Source organism: Haemaphysalis longicornis, unplaced genomic scaffold (genome assembly GCF_048455015.1).
Source record: "Haemaphysalis longicornis isolate Haplotype H1 unplaced genomic scaffold, Haemaphysalis longicornis Haplotype H1 scaffold_8, whole genome shotgun sequence".
Lineage (NCBI taxonomy): Eukaryota > Metazoa > Arthropoda > Arachnida > Ixodida > Ixodidae > Haemaphysalis > Haemaphysalis longicornis.
Window position 1 is genome coordinate 64,490,697 of NW_027526445.1, and position 16,730 is coordinate 64,507,426.

Genomic DNA, 16,730 nt, shown 5'->3' on the forward strand with positions numbered 1-16,730 from the left:
TCAGAACTTCGATATATGAGCTCTATTGCCCGAATTAGGAGGAATGTAGAGGTAGCATACCGTTATTGACCCACTAAACATAATTACGCCAACTGCAACAGCCCCAAGTAGAGTGCTCAGATAGATGGGATGACATGCCCAGGAATGACATGCCCAGGATCACCACACCACCTGCAGATTTTTTTTTTCATTTCTTTTGTACCCCCCATGCCCCATCCCTGATGTACCCCCATCCCTGTCCTTCCTAAATACCATGTACTATTAAAGAAATTTTTGTTTAAAATTTAAATGGTTTTTATGCAGTCACACCGCAGCTGGCGGATTGGAATTAAATTACGCATAGACATCATTAAGATTTTAACAAGGCCTCTGCACTTAAATTGCATGATATTTTGTCTTCCCAATAATTAGGTTTAGAGCAACTGAAACATTACTGTGTTTATCTATCGTCTTTCGGGGCGTGAAGTCTCGAAAGGGTGTATTTGAGCCCCTCTGGAGGTTTGGATGAAGGGAGCCGTTCCGTACGCTGCTCAGCCGATAGGAAGGGTCCGATGTATGCGTTTCCTTTTCAGAATTCCGCGGACTGTCCGGAGGATCAGGATCCATAGACGTAGCGCCCCTACGGTGCCCTTTTTCTTAGCCGTCAACGCCGCTGGCATTTGGACCACCACGAGCGGTACAGGTGGTGCGGTGGGGGTGACAGTCGCTGAGGGTCCCTCCACTTCAATCTGCACAGCACCGTCAGGTGTACTGGGAACCGGGGAAGCAGAGGTGGAAGGAACGGTTCCTTCAGTGCTTGTTGCCCTGCGGTGTGGTTGCGAATTGGTAGGCTGCCTGAGGAAAACTAGTCGGGAAGGGAGGGCAGGCATCGGATCAAAGTCGACTTGCGATACTGAGTAACCGCCGATACCAGACGCTGCGCCGCCTGCCGGCGAGCTCAGTCAGCATAATTCCCAAGGGGGAAAGAGGCGGACCTCTTCAGCGCCTCTATGAAGTTGACGTTTTCTGTGACTTTGATGTTAACAATTTTTGTTTCGAGTTGTAACGTTTTGCAGGTCCTGGAGGAGCCCCCATGTAACGCGCTGCAGTTACCACATGTGAAGTTGTCAGAATTGCAGTTGTTGTTGAAGTGGTCCTGCGCGGCGCGCAGGTTGTTTTGCCGCGCCAAGAGGTTATGCTGTGCCGGCACTCCTGCCACTTGAAGCAGCGGCCCGGGTTGGGTACGTAATGACGAAAGTAACATCGGATGAGGCCTGTATTTACACGTTCTGGAAAAGATAAGCGGTTGAATGATAGAATAACGTTTGCTGGGTAATGTCATCCTTACGCCTTGGAATACGGCACGCGGCTGCATAGGCCTGATCTTGCAGCTCTTCGATAAGGTCAGCATCTGTTTCAGTAAGCAGATGTGCATCAAAGATCATATCTTGCGAGCTGCTGAGGCTGCGGTGGGTAGTCACCCTAATGTCCAGATCGACCATCTTAGTCTAAGAAGTGTTGTCACCAGTTGTTGGTTCTTTACCTCAACGATAACTTCACCTGTCGGCTGTTATTTGCACTGCAGTTTTCGTAATTATTCCTACAAGGCATTTTGGAATTAGAGATACTGATGTTGAAGCAGCAGGGCGGGCTGGGTGAAACGATTCGGTGACCAAGAAACCGTAGTAGCTGCCAGGCTTTGGAAAGCCTATGGTTGGATGTTCAGGAAAAGAGACTTCGGTGCAGCACCTTTTCAGGGACCGATCGCCTTTTAAAGGGGGAGGGGCGGGTGAGAAGAGTGGTTTAAATTTTCCAGACAGCACAAAAAGCAGGGGACGAGGGTGCTTCTTTCGCTAGGTTTACCCTGACCCCGAGAGAGGTCCCGGAGCTCGCTGCCTGATAAACAAAGGAGCCCATCCTCCAGAACTTCACCACGGCACCGATGGCCATTGTTTGTGGCTTCTACCCTTCACTCTCAAACCCCTAGTAACGGTAGGTAACGGCGTGAGTAGGGGGCTCGGTGTCCGCGTTCTCGCAGATACCGTTACCATGAACACAATGGTGCTCTGTGCGAGGTACGTATGTGCACCTCGGTTTAAATGTCCTTCCGCGTTTTTTTTTTTTCAGCTTGAAAAAACGGATGTAGTGCTCAGTAACCTCTAGCGCAAAGTAACCCATTGGGATATCAATATTATATAGTTTAGTCGGAATTACATTCCAATTATGAGGTTTGAAGCGGCGACAAATACACCCAGGCTCGAGGTGTGCCTTATTGTACGACCCCGGATTCATTAATTATGACCACCTGAGATTTTAGCTCACGTCGAAACACACCCACACACACGAAAACATGCATGTGCCTGTGTGTGTTTCTTATCTTATCCTTCTTTTTTTGATAGGTTAAAGGGAATTATAAATGGTGTCAAAGGAGCTGGTGGCACAAGAATATTTAAAGCTTCACAGCTTAATAAAGACGGTGTGCAAGAGATGAAGGGGCCAAGTAGCGCCGGTAAGGTAGGGCAAACAGGCGCTGTATCGACGATGGACTTTGAGAAGACTCGAAAACCTTACGGACCAGCATTCGCTGGAAGCTGTATGTTCACTTTCAAACAGACTCTCACCGCAAATTTGCGAAACCCTCCCAATTCTGAAATGCAGGATAAATAGTGCTTGATGAGAACGCACTGTCTGGATGTGTTTGCAAAATTCAGCTGCTTATATCATTATCCCTCTACTACACATAGGCCAAGGGCCCTGTTCTCGAGTGCACAAATTCACGGGGAATTGGGCAATTTCCCGAAGTCTTCCTTGATTCGCTTTCAATTCTGTTCACGTGCTTCCGGTTTACAAAGCGGTTGTGTGTGGTTTCCTTGTTGTGACTTTTCCTGAAGTGTACTGTCAACAGTTCTAACATTTGCTTAATTTCTCTTTACTACAACCGCATGATTTTTAGCCGGCAATAAAAAACTAGAATAAATGCACTGGACATGACAACGTAGGCCTGACTTTGCTAATCAACAACAATACTGCTTGAAATACACGCCCTCTCTGTGATTGGGTGAGAAGGCTCGGCATAATTTAATCAGTGGGCGGGAACAATCACGTCACACATTAGAAACTCCAGCTTGCGCAAAAGTGACGCAGTGTTACATAACAGCTTGAAAATGGCGGCTGCTTTCACCGGGGAATAAGGCAAAAAATTTCGCCGACTGTCGGCGCCGCGAAATGTTGGTGAATTTGCAGCAAGCGCAGTTTCGCATGACGCGTGGTTTAAAGCATGTTTTCTACCGAAAGAAATGATACTTTTCCACTGTTTTCAATTCCGCGATTACAGAGCATACAAATTATGTGCAGTATTTTTCTTTTATGTTGTGTAATAAAATAAAAAAACAATTCTTTTGCGTAACCGCATCATAAGAGGGCATTACAAGCCCCTCCATGACAAAGGGAGCCCAATGCACGGTTTTTGTCCACAATTCTCTAGTACGCTGCTGGGTCAGAAGATCGAACTCAAGAAGAAAGTAACAAAGGAAAGTTAGTCTTTTGTTTATTACAGCGCACATTAAAGTCGAATTTGACAGATGAGTAAATCGGCCACATCGGTGCGCTCCGTGGTTATCAGGCGTAGCGCTTCGCTGCTCTTATCTGTTATACATGCGATGGTCGCGGCCGTCTTTTTCTGTGATCACGCCATAGCTTGTAACATAGAAGCAGACGGCAGTGTGGCGGTGGTTGCGGCCGGGAAGGTTATACCGCAGCAAAGCTTGCATTGAAGCAGAGAGCCCACTATGTTAGTGCAACCGATTGAAAGAAATAAATAAATAGTGTAAAAATTGTTTGGTGATTTTTTAGCTCAACATATACCTTTCCGTCGCTTTTGGATCAACGTTACTCGATCGCCGTCTGGTGTTGACGCCAATTGTGAGTGGCAGAAATGTGTTTCTCTTGCCAGATTCCGCTACCGTATTATTTTTATAGTACGTTCCAAGTGATTTATATCTTTCATGCGCAATATTAGATACCTTGGTCGCGATCTTTATGCGTGAAGCATTACATTACACTGCATGTCGTCATAGCTATATGTGCATCACGTCACCGATTACTAAAGTCGTGCTTACGCAAAAAAAACATGACAAATTGCCTGGGAATTTGTGCAGTCTAGAATAGCGCACAAATTTGATCATATTAAGTACGTCTTTTTTCGTTCTCCTAGTCGCCTTTTTGTAATACTACTAGTATATATACGCTGTTCTCACAACGTAAAATCACTTGTCAGTAGGCGCAGTCCTCGTCTTGCCATCCGTTTTTGTCGTTGGCCCCGCAATGTTCTTCTAGTAAGTTCTTACTTATTTCACGTAAATTAGGGGCACATGAGCTATGCATTCCGCAACCCATTCTCCTACGAACGTGAGAAACAGATACACGTTAACAAATTTCCGAAGAATGCACATGAAAACGTCATAAACGGGATCTTCACTAGAGCGACTATTCTTGATCTTCTACGTAGTATCAGATTCAACTGAAACGAAACCGGATATATCGGAGTACATATCCTATACAAGTGTAACTAAAATTCCTTGGTGTTCTTCAGCATTACGAATCTTTTCTACGACCCAATAGGCGTAAAATTAAACGCAAAAAACAAAGTTTTAACGCCCTTGCACATAGTTTTTGTTTCACATAAAACCTGCTTTACGGCATATTGTTGCTCTTGTAGATCGCGTTTTTACGAAGACAGACTCATGTATACCTCAGAAAAAACTGCTGCAAAAATGTTTTTCTCATTGCGTCATTGAGAGCTACGACTATTCTCTGGTGCCCTCCAGGAGAACGCTTCAACAAAGATTACACGCGAGAGTGATTAGGGTAGCTGGGAACTTCCAAAGACGCATGCTGCTAATATATATCATTTGAAATTACCTTAAAGTGTAAGTGACTCATGTGCTCCCATTTGAAATAACCTAAACACCACAGACATGATTTGGAACGATCTGGTAAGTCTTAGGCATTTCGTTTTTTTCGTCACGCAGCATGCTGATGAAGTCGAGCTCTTGTTCGAGAAATTTAACGCCAGAATGTGGGCGAGTTTGAACTCCATTGAATAAAACCTTACAGTGCGAACCACTACACATCCCCTCGTCCTTCATTTTGTTGTTCGCGCAGTGTTTGTTAGCGTAGTGACTCTCTTCATTCTTCGTGTTGTTCACGCTGGAAGCATTATTACATAACACGGTTTTTTCAACCCATTTCACCGGGTAGCCTGACTGCCACTTTTTGAGATGTGGGTTTGAGAGACGTTTGCAATAACAGTGTGCCTGAATAAAGAATTAAACTTTTATATATAAATAGAGGAAGAGACAGCGACAAGCGCAGAAATCTTCTATGTTTGTCCCCGCGGGCTCTAGGCCTGTTGCTAAAGCGGAATAAAGAACAATATAAAATGAACATTGCTTTTGAATCATAAGCGCGTGTCTCGCTGCACTCATTTTTAAGCAATGCGTTGTAGACCACCTTCGCGATGTGGTGCGAGGAAATGAGCCAAACAATGACAGCGGAAACACAATGAACAATAACGGCGTTGTTTGTTAGTGGCGTGAGTTCCGAAGTTTTTTTTCACAAAAAAAATTCATTACACAAGCGCAGGCACAAAAGCACCTTCTTTACGCGGTTCGTTCATATATGCTTGTTGGGATCGAGGTGCTACGCACTATCATTAGGGATGGTCTATTAGAAAAAATAAAATTTTAAAGTAATCTTTCGCTGGTTTCTGGACACAATGTTATTCACGGCCGCTGAATCGAAGACAATTGTGGCGCCGGAAGACCCCCTATTCGATGATCCGATCAAAAGGCAAAAAAATGACCCAAAATGAACTTCGGTGATCGGTGGCTTGATCAAGACTGTTCGTCCTTTATACATTATTTCAGACTTTTCATCCATCCCACAACGCTTATTGCTACAACAGTGCGCATTAACACTTAAAAAGCCTTGCAGAGTTTTTTGCCTGACAATGTCTTGCAATCTTCCGATTTTCTCATTGCGGTACATCCAGTCAATGTTCGGACCGCTAATATTTCGCTTCTCCCTGAAATATGTCACAGAGCCCTTGCCACATCATATAAGATGCCGTATGTAGATCATTTGAAATCCACTCCATGGACCAATTACTCTTTTGTGATGATTGCAACTTTCCCATCGACCAAAATTTCCGCAAGGCGTGAACTCCTGAAACTTAAGAGTAAACCGAGCTATCTGTCATTTCATGGTCACAGTAAAGTGCAAAGTTTCTTTGTGCTTGTTCCCTGAAAAAAAAACAGTATTCCTCAGATGGCCCCACAACTTCCTTTTTATTTGGTCCTTCTTTTCGTTGTTTTGAAGGATGCGTACGGGACCCATTTTCACTCAAAAAGAGCAGGGCACTGCTCCTGCTCATGCAGAACTCTTGTCTCAAGGCCGTGTGAAAATTGACAAGGCTGTTCAAGTGAAATCAGCCACACTTGTAAACAATATTATTTGCACCCTGGATAGTTCGAATGGTAATTTCTTTACCGGATGACTGTAACTACTTGCTAGTGGGTGGTTACGGCCTCAATGAGATAAAACCGCCAGTTCCGCATGAACAGTCCGTGCAAGCGCACTCCATGTCTGAAAAACCACACATGCACTGATTTCTGCATACCAAGTTGTACTTAGGTACAGAAAATACATATTCTTGAATACCTCTGCTCGAAGCCTGTTCGACGCCCTTTCGCACTTGCAGACCTGCAAGGCCTCGTCGAATAAACAGTGTTAACTCAAAGTTCTATTGTTTGCTGGAAATATTCCACTTGCTCATAGGGCACTGAATCGCGCATAAGTTCCTCAGCAACGTCACCTGTTTTTAAGCGCTGTTACAACAACAGACTCCAACCCCATACAAAATATAAGTCAATTTAACAGCTTACTGCGATACGTCCCAACCACCTCGGTTGCTCTACTTGCTCAGTTATGTGTCGCGGGTTGATTACTTTTAACTTTGTTGTATTACGTGTCTATGTCAGAAACTGGCTCACTTGTCAGGTAACTTTAAGATTACTGATGATGGGAGATTAAGCATTCAAACTGAACAAACTTAACACACAACTGTTAAGCACTACCCTTACGTGTGGCAAAATTAAGCAACACGAAGTATTGATAGTCAACTACACTTATATAAAACACGACAATAGAACTGTGCGGAACTTGTAGCCATTAAAGAGGCTCTGATGGCTGTAACTGAAATCACTTTGCACCCGGGGCATGAATTGTATTTGCACCGATGCCCTTCAAGCAGTCCGCGTACTACGATTAGTGAGCCGTAGTCCTATGATGGCACAAAGCATTCACCATCTTGCGGTACGAACTGCTCCCAACATTCTGATTGAATGGGTTCCGCAGAACCTACTGACGGCCCACTGCAAGGCAGACGCAGCTGCACGGCTAGCTGCCTCCATTTCATTTCAGACTTCCGCGTTAGAGCTGGACGATGCCACTATTGTGCTGATTAGAAGGCACACCTCCGGCGCCGCACTCGTGCTCTAATTCCACGCTGTGCTGCCACCCTCCTTCCCGGGACTTACCCGTGCCGAGGAGGTTTCACGTAGGAGGATCGGGGGGGGGGGGGGGGCGGAGGTGTAGGTTGCCCTTAACTCCCGCTGTCATCCGCCAATGGCCCCACTTCAAAGATTGTCTTGCCTAGCTTTGTGTCTTTCGAAACTGCGGCATCTTGCGGCGGCAGTCGCCGCGTACACGACGCAACCGCATACAACGCATGGATAAATGTGCCTCATCATCGTTCCCTCCTAGACATTATGCGTCAAGCGAACATATTCATGTTTATCTAATCGACTTTTATCATCATCAATTGGTACCCCTTATCAACGCCCTGTGGCAAAATAAATGCTCTAAAAGACTGACTCCATTTACGTATCAGTGCAACGCAATAATAAAATGGCAACTTATTTGTTCAAATATTTCAAAGGGACCATAATGCGACATAAATTACAATCGTGATTATAATCGGCAGGTATAAGAGTCAGCAAAAAAAAAATAGGCGCGATTCTAGAACTACGCGCTGTGACACACTATGTACAAAACTTACTGAAGTCATTGCTAATGCAATATGACATATGCAAGGCTGTTTAAATTCTAAGGCGATTGTCGTTTATTTCGCCGCTGGTGATGAAGCACCGATGTACATTCCTTCCTGTCGATACAACAGAAATTGGTGAGCTAAACATAGGTACCTCCCACATACGGTGTTACCGTTTTTCGCAACAATCCGAGGTACAGCCTCCACGAGGGGGACGGAGCCCACAATATAAGTGACGCAGTTCGACAGCACACAATACAGCGCCCAATCCTAAAATCTGCCAAGATGTAAGCGAATACGTGATCGGCATTGTTTCCCAACGCACTTTCGTCTATATTCTAGCCATATGCGAGCACTCCGCTTCTAAGCGCACATTTATTCGTCAATACGAGTGTAAACGCAACAAACAAAACACCGAAAGTGTTCTTATTGCCCTGCTTCTTCCAACTCGTGTATTGTTTCTGTAGTTTGCGCTCACACAAGATCATTATTAATGAGGCTACGACGGAGCTCTATCACCGCCCGAAGAGCTGCAGTTAAAACAGCGCGACCTACCTGTCGTAGTGGGCGAGAGCCGCAGCAAGGTGCTGGCATTGCCTTTCCGCGATTTTTGGCTCTATAAAAGATGCTGTTCTCGGACACACCCAATGTGCGCATGCACATAGCGACAATCTCAGCTGTGTTCATCGCTCCGATCTTTGACAGGCCCCGAGGAAGATAAAGTCGTCGACTAAAATGATGTGCTATTCCCCGCCAAAACAACGCGAATAAACACTGCAGTAAAGCTCTTAGTACGGCAGCAAGCGAAAATGCTGTGGCGGACCTGTTTTGCGACGCCATTTCGTTTGTTTTGACTGGTGTTGCCAGACTGCATCACCGAAATTCTAGTTGCGACAGCCTACACGGAGGCATTCTTTCAGAACTTCTTGCATGCGCGTGTTTTTCTTTTGTTGCCTCTGCTTGTCCTCGCAATGTTTCATTTTGGAAGGTTATTGCTGACTGTTCGTAACCTCGTCACAGGCAATAACGGGGAGGACTAGCGTTTGTTGGCACGCGATAATACCCTAGAAGGCCTTAAAAAAATAACAGGCGTTACCTAGGTCCACAAAGAGCTTTCTTTCTCTCTTTTCGCAAGTTCACCTCTCTCTCCCCATCAGACAAAATAGGCTCCGATTTCTTTTCCTTATCTCCTGCCAACCTCCCCGGGCGCGGTTTCGTTATTTCCCTAACAATAAAATCTTACACATAATCAACGAGAGACTATGCTTTGTTAATAATACTAAGGGTAACTATCGCTTCATTCTAATGGCAGATAACCCATTTTCCTCCGAAAGTCGCTAGTCTACAGCACGAATTATTGAGAGGAAACGTGCAAACGTATCTTGATGTCGGTCAATATACGCTTGTGATTTTGGACTGAAAATCAAACCATAAATACCGTTGATGACTCACCAAAAATAACGAAACTACAAGGTGGCGGACAAATATTTTATTAAAAAACAGACTCGTCTTCCTATGCTCGACCTTCGTTGATCTGCCGCATTTAACCCGACTCCCGCCTTTTGAAGTACTTACAATTGCTTTTCTCTTAGGTTTCTATATACCTTCGCAATATATTCCTACGCTATGACAACTTTATTTTGCATATTACAGATTTATAAATTTTGTTTTGGCATGTGATCCTGTAATTTCTAGGAAGGTTCACCACGAAACCCCTATACCTATTGTGATTTTGAACGCTGAGCTGCCCGTTATTGCGGAGACTTTTAACAAAACTCACACACATTGCATTGTTAAAGTGCGAACGTTTCTAGATGTTTATTCCAATTCCAAATAAAGGTCGTAGGAATAGGCATTTTCTTCGTTTCCTCCAATGTCGCTTACCAAGTTTTAAAGCGCCATCTACTGCATCTGCTGCTACCTGCAAGGATAAACACCGCTTCTCGCTACCAATCTTCAATGATCTATGATCTGAATAAGTTCGGGCTTGAAACACCATGTTTAGGTTTTAAAGCAAAGCTTTTTAGCCCTGCAGGCCAACGGTTCCTCCGTGGCGTGCGGGACAACAAACTCCCAACGTGGCGGAGGCGGCGGCACCGGGAGGAGGAGAGGCGGAGTGTTTCACTCACGCAGCACACTAAAGATGGCAGTGAACTTACCCAGCGTTCCGCGCACGGAAGGGTCTGCTCCCAGGTGCCTGCGTCCGTGGTGCGGCTGTGTCGTCTGTTTCAGCGACGGTTGTTTTGGACCTGTTTTGGCGCATCTTCACGTCCAAGGCGCCAAGAATGCCCTTATTGACTGCATGCTTCGCTGCTCCCCAAGTTTTGCGTTCGCGGTGATGGTCCGGGGTTTTTGTTTTGTCGCGCTTTATTGAAGTAGAAATTGCAGTAGTAGCTTGCAGTAGATTTTTTATTGCAGTAGAAACATTTCCGGTTAACACGTTTTCCCGGATAATTGCACCAGCCGTCCCGCAAACGGCGTCACAGGTTACTTTTGGTGCTTACGGAACACGTTTCAAGACAAAATATTTCGATCCTATACAGAAAATCACCCCGTCCCCAGCATCTTCACTCGATGTCTTCGGGCAGTTGTCATCAGTTGGCTTCAGCTGGAATCACTGCGAAAGTTCCTGGTGGTACCTTGCTCCGAACAGGGGTGCTTTAATGCCAATGATGCATTGCTTCGTACTGGCGGCTGCTTGTGGACTGAAATTGGATATCACCGCATTAGTAGTTACCACTACCAGAAATCATATCGCTCTGATGAACAGATGATATTGAAAGTAAGTAATGTTTTGTGGGTAATTCTCACCACAGTGTAGCCTTGTTTGAAGTAACCAAAAAATTAATTAGAGGGGAAGTAGTATACCAAACCAATATCAATATTGGCACGTTGTCACAAATCAAGTCACACAAGTCACAACGACAATGGTTGATGCTGAATAAGTATGCTAAACTGTCGACCTCTACGTTCCAGCCCGACTAATTTTTATATATGCCTGGTGGCCCTTTTACTAACAAATTGTCTCCCATTCACTACATATCAGCCAAACATAACGAGACAATGCACCCGAAGGGCACAATTTTCTTTGACACTATACAAACTTAAAAATTGTTCGTGTATATTGGTGTCGAACGATTAGGTTTTGTGAAAAAACCCTGAATGCTACTTGCCTAATTGCAGGCAAAAATGGCCTTCGGAAACTTCTTGGCACACTTTTTTGTGCGATTATAGCGGGGCAAAAAAAAAACAACGATGGGAATTTTAAACCGAAACGGAGAAATCCGTCGCAGTAATAGGAAATGGTAAGCATTCCTGGCAAGCTGGTAATTTATGATTTTGTAACGTCTACCCAAAATTATACATGGACGAGGGAAAAACAAAACATATAAACATATGACGAAAGTTGGACCGAAATATAATAAATCAGTTTGAGAATTGTACTGAGCGCATGATTTCAGCAACAGTTTGAAGGTGTGTCTTCGAGGGGTTATACAAAGCCAGGAATAGGGTGTAGGTTGTATTCTCTTGCGGGACCCTACCACCAAGCGTCTGTATTGCTAGGTGAACCCGCAAAATCACGTGTCACTGGTTCCGTATGGCCCTCCAAGAAGGCGGTACTTTCCCATGCCGGCGCCAGATAAAGCACAGCGCTGGAAAATAGGTGTTATTAACTGCTTACCACCGAACGCGAACTTATACCTCGACGCCAAATACTGTTCCGTGCAGCACCCTACATTCACCTATGCCCAGACAGGTTTGGAATAGTCGCACGACAACGAAGAGCGGTAAAAAATTTAGAGCCCACGTACGCATTCTACAGCGTCGTGATGGACCAAGTCGCGTTCGTGTACTAGTATATGCCCATCACCCTCTTATGTTCTGCTATAGCTGTTCAAGGCAAAAAACAGAAATATGATTGTCGAAATATTTGGCATACTCAATTACTCAATCACTCATGTTATTTGTTCAAAGTCCGCTTCTCATTCGGCAGCGTTTGTGCAGACGGGAGAGTGGCAACGAACACGCGGCTTGGTAGGTGGCCTCGTATGCACTAGCTGCTGGGATAACATTGTATACAAACGGCGTAGGCGTCAAGCATTTCTTCCAACCATTATTTGGTTTTCGCAGTTTTACACGCATTAGGCGGCTCTTGGGTTTTTATCCGTGGTCGCTGGCAGCTGCAGCCTGGTCCTCTTGCGCACCGTTTCGGTTTCGTTCGCAACCGCGATTTCATTATCGGGTGGTGCGGAGTACTCTAGGGCAAAGAGAGCCGCGCCATATAATGTGAGTGCAATTTACAATGTATCTGTGTACAGAACGGCCGACAATGAGTTGAAACGAGGGAGGCGACGGACGCTGGTGTTTTTTCGACAGTTCGAGAGGTGAGGGTGCAATGCGCATACGCAGGCACAGCGGCATAGACAAGGTGATTTCCAGGGTTGCCGAACCCGCCTAACTTTTTATGGAATACCCTTGTATCACGGAATGAACAAGCAAGCGATATTAAAGTGGGCAATTAGCAATGTTGTTGTGCGCCAGGCACATGAGGCGCACTAAGGCGTAAGATCAGTTTATAGAGCGGCTAAGCGCGCTTGAGGGGAAGCAGCGGTCATGGCTGGTGATGTCAGGTTTATAAGGTCATTTTTGCACAGGAACGCATCCCGTCCTACGTCCTACTTAAACTGCGTGTGACGCACCGCCCTGTGTCTTACCTCTTTGAGGAATGGGAAACTTTCTCTGGTCGCATCACAAGGAAATATGCAGGTATCCGCGTACCGTAGGAGGCCTATGTCAAGGCTCGGAGCACGCTGCTTTTGGTGGCAAGGCTGACGTCACCGTCTCGAAATGTAGCTTGCCGCTGCTCCTGCGGGCTGGAGCCGAGGCTGATAGGCCGACGCTGGATACGTCACCCATGCCCACACGCCGCATAGCAAACTGCCGGGAGCTAGTTCCAACTCCGTGAATTCTCCGTGAATTTCCAAATTTTTCCGGAAGCCTCGTCTAATTGGGTTTTATTTGTATGTGCTTCCCGCTGACAAAGTGACTGGGTGTGTTATCGTCACCTCGACGATAATTATTTTACGGCATTGGCAAACTATACGAAATTTCATTCTTGCACGGAAGGCTGGTTCTGCTCCGTAACAACAATATGGCTTGTGGTCACGCCATGTTTGTGACTGGCTCAGAAAATGTCACATAATGTATAGTTCACGTGAACGTGCACTTTAATCATCGCAACCTCAGCCAGCGCGAAATTCGTGGGATTTTGCCTAGTACCCTCAAATTGCTCCTGCCATTGGCGTGGAACCGGGAGGAAATTTCACCGCCCTTCGGCGCCGCAAAATTATCGTCAACCCACAACAGGCGCAGTTTCCCACTTCGCAAGTTTCAATACAGTGTTCTAGCGAAATAAATAATAGTTCCGGCGGCTTCAAGTCAGAGGTAACGTTCAATAAAAGTAACGTTTCTTATTTTCCTTTAGGTTCACAATAAATAGGCAAATATTTTTTCGCCTTAACTGCAAACAAGAAGGCAATACAAGAATCCCCCGAACAAATGACCCATCGCATTGCATGTATACACTTCCCGTAATAGGCTGGTAAGTCATGCGATTGAATGCGAGGAAACAATTAACAAAGAAAACTTGCTTGTAGTACTCCCTAGTTTCTTTTTCCGTGATCGTATTTTGGCGGCGTTTGTTTTCCTGGGGTATTCACATATTAAAGCGAAAGCCTTCTTAGCAGGAACGATGGCATTCTGTCAAAAAAACTAATGTATTTCCTCATTGACAGGTTGGTCGATGAAAAGTTCTGATATATATATATCTTCATACAGGCTGCGTGCTTAAAACCGGGCTTACATTCTGTCAGAATGATTCCTTTTAAATACCAATAAAGGAACGCTTCTGGACGACACAGTACACTGATAGATAATGAAGAAGGAGTACAACAGTACACCTCCCAAAAACCACGTATTGGTATATATACAGATCATTCGTAGAAGCGTTTTGTGATGCGTGAAATATGGTCGCATCAGTCCTTTCTTCGTTTGCCATTACTGTCGTTTTAAGATTTCACGATCGATTGGACGCACTTTCAATGAAGTTGCAAGTAGTTTTAGCAAAGGTGCCGACGCCCTTTTGACGCAGTTTTTGTGTTGGAAAGCTTTCGCGTTTCTCCCAGCTTTTTAATGACAAGAGTATAACCATTTTGAACTCTCGATCCTTTACATTGCCTCTTCTGGTTAGAATTGGGCTTCAGCAAGTGAACAAAGATAATGCAGTTTTTTGAACAATGAACCACAGCGTACGCAATGAGCAAAAGTCCCCGGCACGCCGAATCGGTGGCTCTCCATATAATTTATCACATCCTAGCCCGGTGACGCGATGACATCGAGTTTGCCCAAAACAACTGAGCCCTACCCCCAAATTCTGGTTGTATGCTTCGCAGACTCTCAATCCACTTCTTATAATGCTGCATCTACTTGACATGCATGTTTTTGTTTAATTTTTATGAAATGTTTGTCGCCCTTTTGGTATTATGAATAATAAACGTTGTCATATAATCATCATAAATCACTTATCACTTTCTACAGTTGTGGAGCTTTGCTAGGAATGAATTGCATACTTACGTTAAGGTTGTTTGCTTCGTCGATTAAACATGCGTTCCATTTCCAAGGGTCGTAAGAGGGCCCGTGGTGTTATAGACATCCACGTCAACAGGAGGCAGTGTTGTGCTGTGACTTTTGATACATTGCAGTAGCATAGCAAAAATTATAACCGTCAAAAAGTAAATAAACTGCACCTCCGTAATAGTTGAGAGCTTCTGCATTTCTGCTGAATATAACAAATCTTATAGCAGTTTATATATCGGTTGCGACTAGAAAAGAAGCGCACACACTGCCCGTGGGTGTGCTTTCATTCCTACGTTGACCGAGGATATTGTATTTTCAATCTATTGTGTGCGAAAACACGAAAGTATTGTTTCGATTTTTGGTTACACATATTATAGAGAGGCTGACACGTCAGTATGCAAATTTATTGCAATTCATTGTATTCAACTGAGATGTATTTTGGGGACAGTTTATAGGATACAGCCAGTACTGCATCCAAAAATAGCGCCAGTGTCGTGACCACTTCACTGGCTGGATTAACGAGCTTCTTTTGGAGCTGAAGATGAGAGCGGCTCAACACCTCCATACAGTGTGACGTGCATGAGATGTCCTTTGCAGTAATGAGGCAAGCCGTTGTCGATCATTTTTAGTGAGCACATTCGTAAGCAGTTGCGTATTTATTAAATCGAAAGTATTAGCTTCCCCACTTTCCAAAAAAAAATTTGTTCGGGCTCCTCTTGTCTAGTCTAAAAAATGCCCGAAGCTCTAAACAGTAAAAAATGTGGTTGTTCCCTCTTCCTTAGGAACCGGTAAAACACGAAAGTAAAATGTGCCTTAACAGGAGCAGTTTAATCATTTTTGTGCATCGGTATGAACCTGCACGTCGCTCTTTATATTTCGTCGTAATGGCATCGTTAGACGCATGTATGTTAAACACTGGATTGCACACGTCGGAGCATTGCGTAAATCCTGCTGAAACCACAGGCGCTCGCAAACTGTCGAAAGAAACCAAACGAGTTATCAGCGAATCATTTGGTGAACACGCGCTGCAGAGGACCGCGTCACGTCCCGACACGAGCGCGACATCAGCCAGTCGGCTTCTCCGCACATTGCTCTGCGCGTACCCCGTACACGTAGGCGCTGGCACCCTAGATAAAGCGCGTTTGTCGCCCTATTACCGCGTATGCTGATAGCATGGAGGACCGGATACTCAGGAGAGGCCCCTACAATCTCAAAGCATTGCTCAAAGTTTGGAGGAAGTGACGTCATTTTTGTTGGGCCCATAGACAGCGTTGCCTAGTTGTTTACGGCTTCGCCGGCTACATTTGGCCAAATTCAACGGCCAATTTTTTACGGTGCTTTGACTCTAGATGCCTCGCTACGCTTGCAACGCAGCGCAGTCGCTGCGGCAAAAGTTTTTAGATTAGGTAAGTTTGAAAACTTCGCCGTTGTAGGCGGCCGCAACTCGTATCACGGCCGCAGCGGCGCAGGCGTCACCTCGAGATCGGCAGAGCGAGCAGCTGCCGCCACAGTCGGTGCTTTGCTTGCTTTGCGTTTCTTCGTTGTGAAGCGAACCGAAATTCTCCGCAGCTGAGACGTAGCGCACACCACCGTGCTGTACGGACCCAAACACTGCCCCCGTTGTCTGCGTTCGCTTTCTCGAGCCGCCCGTACCGCGTAGCTGTTATCAAAGCGGAAACAGCAGAGTAGAATGGGAAAGAGGGCTGGGCTCAGTGGGCTCAACGACATTGCGGGAGCGGTTCCACAAATGGGGTGTCAGGGCCTCTCCTAACCTTTTCCCTCCTCTATGGCTCATAGTGTAGTCGGGAGTGCGTTTCGTACCTCCCGTTTCGACGGAAGAGTTCGGGAATGAATCCCGGCGCCACCGCATTTGTGACAGACATGACTTGACATTTCTGTGACAGACATGACTTGAGTTAGATCTTGGTGGACTCCGGCATAGAACACTTTCTTGTTAATAAACACATCTGCCACCCGATCCGTTTGGAACCAGGTGTACACATTA

At 45.3% G+C, this 16,730-nt stretch overlaps 1 long non-coding RNA gene across 1 annotated transcript; it reads right to left on the reverse strand.

The window, feature by feature from the left end:
- Window positions 1-10,480: 10,480 nt before the first annotated feature.
- LOC144149588 (uncharacterized) lies at window positions 10,481-14,981 on the reverse strand. Its single transcript, XR_013318337.1, has 2 exons — window positions 14,723-14,981; window positions 10,481-10,794 (listed from the first exon to the last, which is right to left on the reverse strand). It is a non-coding gene; the product is annotated as an uncharacterized LOC144149588 (long non-coding RNA).
- Between the last annotated feature and the right edge of the window lie 1,749 nt (window positions 14,982-16,730).